The 8,443-nt window shown below is 53.3% G+C and overlaps 1 protein-coding gene across 1 annotated transcript in view; it reads right to left on the reverse strand.

Annotated features, from left to right (window-relative positions):
* Positions 1-7,888, reverse strand: part of TENM4 (teneurin transmembrane protein 4) — a 787,121-nt gene extending 779,233 nt beyond the window's left edge. Inside the window, exon 1 of the mRNA XM_025357209.1 lies at positions 7,430-7,888. The gene's annotated coding sequence lies outside the window, so the exon portion shown is untranslated. The remainder of the gene's footprint in view (positions 1-7,429) is intronic.
* Positions 7,889-8,443: the final 555 nt, after the last annotated feature.

The following is an 8,443-nucleotide window of genomic DNA, read 5'->3' on the forward strand; positions in this document are numbered from 1 at the left end:
TGACCCTGGGCTCAGCCTTACTGAGCTTGTTTCTCTGATACACAGAAAACACTGAGTATGTGTTCGTTTTGTTCTTGCCTCATTTTCCATCTCCTATACGACTACAGGATGAGAGGACTGACTCTGCTCTCTGCACTTTATTTCCACTGTCTGCGGAAATAAAGATTATTCCCCAAATCTAAAATGAAAGAATGGACACTTTATAGTGCCATTCTACAAATATAAGCAACTCCTCTTGACATCCAGGGATCATGATTATTACTTTTTGAAATAATGTCAGAGCAGCAGATAGCTTGAAATCTTGCTACTCCATGTGTGGACCATGGACCAGGAGCATGGCAGCACCTGGGAGCTGGCGAGAAATGCAGATTCTTGGGCCCCTCCCCAGACCAACTGAAGCAGAATCTGCATCTTAACAAGATTCCAAAACTAGGGGTGTGCACCTTAGAGTTTGAGATTGCACTAACTTAACAAAACATGGAAACCACTCGCTTCTCCCAACCCAAATTTATAGTGAGGAAAAGTGGCATCAGGAATTGGCAAGGTTTACCCAAAGCCATAAATGTACTAACTGCAACCCTTTTGTTTGACTTTCAAGGGGTGCAAGACCAGCCTTTCAGAAATCAACACTCATCCCACAGCGAGAAAAACGACTTTCAAAGAAAAACATTCTTAAAACCTAATGTTCTTAAGGATTTTAATGATTAACCAATTGCCTCTGATACCCTTTTGCACTATTGGGTGAGGCTACAGTGCTGCCATTGTGTAAAGCGAGTGCAGAACACACAGGAAAATGAACTGGGGTGCTGACCACTGCTCTGGAGATCCCATATGGCCTGTTTTCCTTTCTGTTTTCCAAATGAAAGCAAAGCTCTGATTTGATGTTCAGAACATGACAAAGAATAGAAACCTCCCTTCACCTTCCCTAGTGAAACTAGAGTGGCATAAGTATCAAAGCGGCATCTAAACTGTTGTCTGAAGTCAGAGTCAACCAACAGAGCAGGCTCCCTCTGTGGTGACCACACTGTGAAACAATCCTGAGGTGACCTGTCTACCTGATCTAAAGGAACTCCTCATGTCTCCTGCTGAGCATGGGGGCACCTTGGAAATGGGAGGACTGGACTTCCCCCACTGGTTCCACTGAATTCTTTGTTAAATGACTAGCTATCTAACTACAGGGAATGTATCTTTTCTGGGTCACAGAAATCCCACACATGAGGAGGGGGACTGGCAAAAGCACCCTCTGATTGGATTGAACCATGCAAGGAGGGGACAAGATGCCTAACAATTTCCACTTTCAAAATAGCATGTAGACATGTTGTTTGATTGATTGATTGTGCCCTGGGACTGTGAAGGGAGACTCCCTCGGGTTGACTTTTCCCAGTAAAATGCCATACAGCAGGTGGAGATAAGCTGTGGGGTAGAGTCTCAACTGTTTGCTTTGTAAGATCTCCCAGGCCAGTTTAAGGCCTCTGAACCAAAGGGAAGGAAAAAGGTGGGAGGGGGAAATCCACAGCCTCAGCAAATGCTGAAGACACACACTCTTCTCGGAGGAACTGTTTGTCATTCACCATGGAGCCAGCCCCACCTACAATGCTGAGGAACATATTTACATATTTCAACTCCATTGCTGGCTGAAGCACTCCAGAAAGTGATGATTCCAAGAGCCAGGGAAGAAAAATGTTCTTGGAAAAAGAATTTGTGTATCAGTTCAGCAGAACAGCTCAAAATTATGCAAATTCCCTGCTGGAAGTTTGACTGTCACCCCTGCCTTCTTCTACCACCTGGGCTCCCAAGCCTGTAAGGGACTGCAAAGTAAATAGCCATATTCTGGTTAAAAAGATGAAGGAGACATCACGGTTTACCTAACTGCTTTTCATGTGTGACAGAAGCTTTAGTATGGTATCTGCCTTTAACCCTGAAATGCTACTTTCTAGGAATTTATCTTAAGGAAATACTAAAACTGCACAGTATCTACAAGGATGGTTACTACAGTCTTATTATAATAAAAAATGAAAAATAAACACAAAGTCAAAAAATTAGGTACTCATTAAATTATATCTGCCATACTATAACATTGGGGGTCTGTGTAGCATTACAAATATCACCATAGGAGGAAAAGTTAGAGCATGAAAAGATTTGCATACTTTATCATTAGATGAAAATAAGCATTCAAAACATTATACTAGGATCTCATCATTTTTTCTACATTCATAAAGTCACAAGGTACAACCCAAAATGTTGGGTGTAACATTTTGGCTTTGCTTTTCTGTGTAATGCCTGAATTTGCTGCAGTGAGCACATATTACTTTGGTCATTAGAATAAAGACTGTAAAAGAAAAAAAAAGTAATAAATATATAACCCAGGGAGCAATCGGCACACATATTTACATTGTTTCATTAGACATTTTCCTTATAGAGAACATTCAGGGATCTGTGTTTGCTTGGCTCCCTGAGAACTGGGGCATGTTACTTTCAAAGTGGCCCCCACAGCCCATCTGTCAGTGCAAAGCAAAGATGGAGTGATTCAGCTTTCAGTTACAATAAAAGCCAAGCTGATAGACCATGTAAGAAGGCAGGTAAAAATCAGCCCCTTAAATCTAGAATTGACATTGATTTACCCTGCTAGGTTCTTGGAATCAAATCTGCAAGGAGGTGATTTAAATCCTATTGTTCTTTTGTTTAACTTTTTAGATTAACGGATGTGGGAGAAGGTACTGGGACAGGAACTACAGAAGGTTTGGGCTGGGGCTGTGTAGCTATTTGTTAGACCAGGACAGGGGCTAAGTACCCAGGTGGAGACTTGCACCACTGGTGCTTATCAAATCTCATTTTCCTTCAACCTCTAGCACAATTAGAGTGTGAGTTGGCATCTTAAATTGAGTCTCTGGCTTATGTTGCCCAACAATCTTTAATTCCTAATCACCTTCTTTTCCCTTACTTGTAACTTTTGATTTGGAAATATTGGGTTATGTGACATGCCAATCTGCATGAGGATGCAACTCTGTCAGAGAAAGGGACTCCATGAAGCACAAATTCTAACAAAACTGGAAATGACTTTCCTAAGAAAAGAAAAGATATTTTCATTTCAAGCATTTGAAGCTGGTTTTAAATAGGCTGGATGCAAGGTTAGTGGTTCTTTTGGGGCTGTTGATTTCTCTGCCCAGTCCCCACCCAACAAATGCAGGATGTTTCCTGGAAAGGGATAAGGAGGTAGAAGGGTACAATCATCTGTGAAGGCACCACAGTATGCCAGAGGCCTTAGCGATGTTAATACTGACAATGTTGCAAACTAAACAATATTGTGCCATTTTACAGGGGAGAGGACTGAAGCTCCAAAGACAATTTGCCTAAGGTCACAGAGCCATGATTCCAACCCAATAGTTAAGGGATTAAAGTCACATCCTATCATTTTACTCCCACAAAACCACCAAAGATTGAGGCGACTATACCAAATAGAATCAAATTCTATTGGAGGAGAGTCCGTGGGAACCCACTACTCTAATACCTAGCCTTCTAGCTCATATTCTAGGCCACTCCACTCACTACAGAACTATCCTTTGATGGTTCTTGTTCAGACCAAGCACTAGTTCTGCCCCTTGGGGTTCGCACTGGTCAAGGTCGGTCTACTAGGGTGACAGATCGGCTTACTGCACCACTTTACCTCCACCCCCAAACAGAGGCCTTGATGAGAACAGGATGCGAGCAGAGGAATAATCCAAGAACTCTTTCTAGAAAACCGAAGCTCTCCGTCCCCGATCCCTTCCCCGATTCCCCACCACAGAAGATGGCAATTCTACAAGCCCTCCGCAACCTGCCCTCCCCTCAGTTCAAGACACATGCTGGGAATAAAAGCTTCCCCGAATTACTTCCCTAAAAGCACACGAACATCTATGCCCTAAGTCCTGGCTGAATCTCTTGAGGACTTTCAGTTCCCCAAACATTTCCAAGGACCTACTGCACGCAAGGTGCCGCTAAGGGAGACACCCCTTCACTCTAGGCAATCAGCTCCAACAGGTCCAGTTCCACTAAGTGTAAGGGTTTCCAGACAACACCCTCACCAGAGAAAACGGATTCTTCCTCAGCATTCCCTTAGAACACCTGGAGAGGGAAAACCCGTTTTTTGCGCTATGTCTGCCTCTGATGCAAATCTCTCTGCTCCCCAACACACACACACACACACAAATGCACACACACACAGGCGCGCAGAAAACTAGTTCCCACTGTCACCACCAGTGAAAACACCCCTCGTAATTTTGACGAGAAGGGCTCCCGCTGAAAGCCGAAGTGCAGAGGGTCCGGAGCGCGCTGTGAGTGCGGAGGAACGCGGCCGGGCGGGGGAGGGGAGAAAGGCGCGGCCGGGACTCAACACTGTGCCGCGCGGCGCTTGCGGCTGGAACCTGGCCTGGAATGCTGTAGTCTCGGCTCCAGTTTCCCGCCCAGGCCCCGCCCACACGGCCGCCCTGCTGGTTCGCACCGCTGCTCCGGCCACCGAGGAGCCCAAAGTTGGTGGTGTCCCGCGGACTCCGGCGCAGAGCGCGAGGGAGTCGCGGCCGACTCCGGTACCCCGAAGACAACTGGAGGCTGGCGGGGAAGGCGGGTCACGAGGGGCCGGGGCGAGGGAGTGGGGATGCGCGGGCCCTGTGCGCCGGCAAACAGGTTGCGGCGGAGTCCCGTCCCCTCCCCCCCTCTGCCGTCCCCGCGGCGACCCGATTCCCGCCCTGTCCGGGGAGCGAACCCAGCCGCCTCCGGGGCGCTCTTCTTCTTCCTGGATTCCCGCGGCTGGACCAGAGCCCCTCTGGCAGCCGGGTTAAAGGCTCCTTCAGCAAGGTCAAGGCGCGGCCGGCTGGCACCTGGGGATTTTTTTCCAGTCGAGCACTGGCTTTGCAATCGCATTGTTAAGGATCATGGCAGCGGCAGGAAATCCGAAGGGCCCCACAGGTCTGCGCGAGGGAGGATTTATTTTACAGCACGGAACAGATTCAGACAGATCGGGGATTTCAGTGGGAGGGGACAAGAGGTTTCAGGACGCTGGAATGTGGCAAAAACAAAACACTCCCCACCCATGCACACCACCATCTCCTGACTGCGGGCTAGGGGGAAGGGAGGAGTTCAGGGCCAATGTGTCCCAGACTTCAGCGTTCCCCACGGCTCTGTCAGGGCTGGGGTGGCTTATCCCTCTACAGACGAAAATTAAGATTTAAAAGCACACTCTTACTGTGGTTTCTCTATCAAAGCCTATCAACGTGATACACAAGCTGCGGCGGTGGAGGGAAGCGGCGAGACGGGGAGAATAAACGCAACAGAAGCAAACTGCTGTCTGCAGAGGGGAGAGGCGAGGGGACTGAAGCCATACCCGGCCCCAGCCCCATCCCGTCCCCATCAGCGCCGGGCTAGCCCAGGAAACCAGGAATAGGTGTAGGTAAGGGTGGCAGCCCGGCGGAGCCAGCGTTCTACTCCCTCTAACCCCTCGCCAGCTTGGGCCTGGATGGCTGGGCTGCCTGGGAATCTCCAAGGGGGACCAGGCACCGCGGGCAGGTTTCTAAACACGCGAAGGGCACAGGGTGTGAAAGACGAGGAGGGGCGCCCAGGAAGGGCGGAAAAGAGGGGTTTTGGGGCTCCCCAGGACACCAAGTCAGTTTCTGAAAACGGCGTTCCCTGGAAGGCCTTCCAACACCTCCGAGAGAAGACTTAGAGCTCTGAAGACTCAACGAAACCTGAGTTCTGACTGACTCCTCCTCTGCGATCAATTCCGGATGCCCCCACCGAGTCCTTGCCTCGGTAACCGGTTCTTTGGGGACAGCAGCATCAGCACCCTACGCCCATCGCACAAGTGGGCGCCGTGGTGCGAGGCGTATCCTAGCTACCCGGGCCGGGGTGGGGGCGCCCCGGTACTTACACTCCCCAAGCAGGCAAACTTTAAGGCTTGTCTTTCGAGAACCGGGTGCTCGCATCACAGTTCCGGGTAATCACCGAGCAGCTTATGTAATTGCCCGCGATGCCGTTCGGCAGATCTCTCTCCTTACGCGTCCTGAGAGCTTAGTACATGGGCACCCTCTTCCCCCCACCCCCCACCCCGGCGATCGGAATCCCGAGCGTGCCCCACTGCCACCTTCTACAAAGCAGCAGGGTGATCTCATGTGCTAGTCAAACACCAGGCCAGCATGCAGGTTCCGGCAAAACCCTGGCTGCCTCCCTGCGCCCCTTTCAGTGCGTTGATGGTTTACGGATAACTGCATCTCTATAAACCCTCTCTCCAGGGTTAGGGGGTAGGAGGGAGTTAGAGATAGGGTTGGGGGCTGGCGCGGTACTGTTGAGGGCTCCTCACCCAAATGAACAGTAATGCACTTATCCACATGGACGCGGGTGCATAAATCGCCTTAATGTTTTGCCCTGAAAGGGGAGCCAATTTCCAAAGTTAAGCATCACGCAGTTGAATTTCCAGTACTTTCCAACCTCGCCTAGGCGGGGGCAGGCAGAGAAGGGGCGGGCAGCAGGCAGCTAACTCGCCCGACCACCCCGCCAAGAAGGACTCACTAGTTGAACCCCCTGCCCTTCACCCAAGTAGTTGGTTATGTATTCCTCTGTTGGCGTGTGTGTACACACACACACACACGCCACCCCACTACTTTCCCGTCTGCTCCTCCAATGTAACGACCGCATTTAAAAATGGCAATTAAAATGACTAAGGAGCTCGGTGATCACATTTCAACCCTGGGCACATTTCCCGAAGCTGGGGGTGAGAGTAGTCACACAGTCACACTCACACCCGGGAGCCCTCCAAGCGTCCATCCGGCGGCTGCAGCCTCAATTGGCTCCGAGACGAACGTCAATACCGCGGCCGGGCGTCCGGTGAGGAGACGCGGGCGACCCACGGGTTGCAGAGGGCGAGGAGCTCGGGTCGCATCTCCGGGTTGAGCTCCAACCACCGCCCGTGCGGGGCTGCTGCAGCCAGCACTTGCCCCGCAGGGCAGGCTGCAGCCGCTGAAGCCCGGCGCTGCCTCGCGGGCTCCTCCAGCGCCCGCCTGGAGCCTGGGGCGGGCTGGTCTGCAGAGGGGCTGCAGGCGACGGGGCTGGGGCGGGGAAGGAGAGCGGGGAGAGGCAGACGAACCTGGGGCGCGCCGCCTCCCTCCCACCCGCCTCCCACCTCCCTGCCCTCCCCCAGCCCTTGCTCCCAGGCTCCAGTCCGCGGCGGGCTCCGGGGGCTGCGGCGGCTCGGGGCTCCAGACCAGCTTGCCCCTCGACCACCCGCGCCCTAGCCTCCCTCCTCTCGGGCCAGGGGAGCAGGCAAACATCTCCCGGAGCCCTCGGCAGCCGGGTGAGCTACCCGAACCCTGCCCGGGCCAGCAGTGCAGAGGACGACGGAGCTGGCGAGGCGTCGCCGCGGTCCCCAAGGCGCTTTTCCGTAGAGCGGATCACGCCGCCTTACCGTGGCTGCAGGCTGCTACCGCCGGGGAAGCCGGGAGGAGGGCGGCAGGGAGGCAAGGCGCCGCGCCGGTGGCTCCTCTCTCTCTCGGCGGCGTGGCTCCACTGCTCCGTGAGCCGGAGCGGGGCGCCCAGGAAGGAGCAGGTCCGGGCTCTGCACTCAGCTCCAGCGAGACCAACAATAGCTCCCGCGGGGAGCGGAGCCCCAGCAAGCCTCCAGCCGCGCGCGCACGCCCGGCTCCCGCTCCCGGCCGCTCCCGGCCGGCGTCCCTGCCAGCACTGCTGCCCCACATGAAACAGCTGCAATCCCGAGGCTTCTGGGGGGTTGGGGCGGGTGTGTGCGCGCGCGTGTGAGTGTGTGTGTGTTTAATAGCTTCCCTTCTCTTCTTCCCCTCCCTGCCTGCTCGCCTGCCTGCCTCCGTCCCCCACCCTCGCTCTCTTACACACAGAAAGAGAGGGCGAGCGCGAGAGAGAGACACACACACACACGCACACGCACACGCAGGTTACATGAATGGGAGGCGGGAGCCAATCCTATGAGGCCGGCAAGCCGCGCGGCGCACGGGCGCTGTGAGCAGGGCTGCCCTCCGGCGCCGGGGGGCGCCACGCAGGTGATGGGCGCCTCTCCGGGGGCCACGCGCGGCCACTCCCTCACCCCAGTCTCGGTTCCTCTCTCTCCTTCCCCCTTCCTCTCCGCCGCCTTCTCCATCTTCTCTCCTTTTACCTCCTTTGCTTTCTCGAGTTCTCCGAGTCTCTCGGTTCGGTATCTTTCTTGATCTCTTTCTTCTTTTACCCTCCTTGCTTGCTTTCTCTCCCCCTTTCTGAAACTTTCTCTTTTCCTTTCTGGACTTCCTTGTACTTCCTCTCCTCTTGCCTTTTGTTCTCTTTCCTCCTCCTTTGACATTCTCTCCAGGGTCCCGGTAGCAGGGTCTGGTCTTCTCTCCCTCCTCTTCGCCTTTCCCTGGGTCTCTCTGGGGCCCACGGCCTCCCTTCTGCCTGCCGGCTGGATGTTACTCCA

The sequence above is a fragment of the Theropithecus gelada genome, chromosome 14 (assembly GCF_003255815.1).
Source record: "Theropithecus gelada isolate Dixy chromosome 14, Tgel_1.0, whole genome shotgun sequence".
NCBI lineage: Eukaryota > Metazoa > Chordata > Mammalia > Primates > Cercopithecidae > Theropithecus > Theropithecus gelada.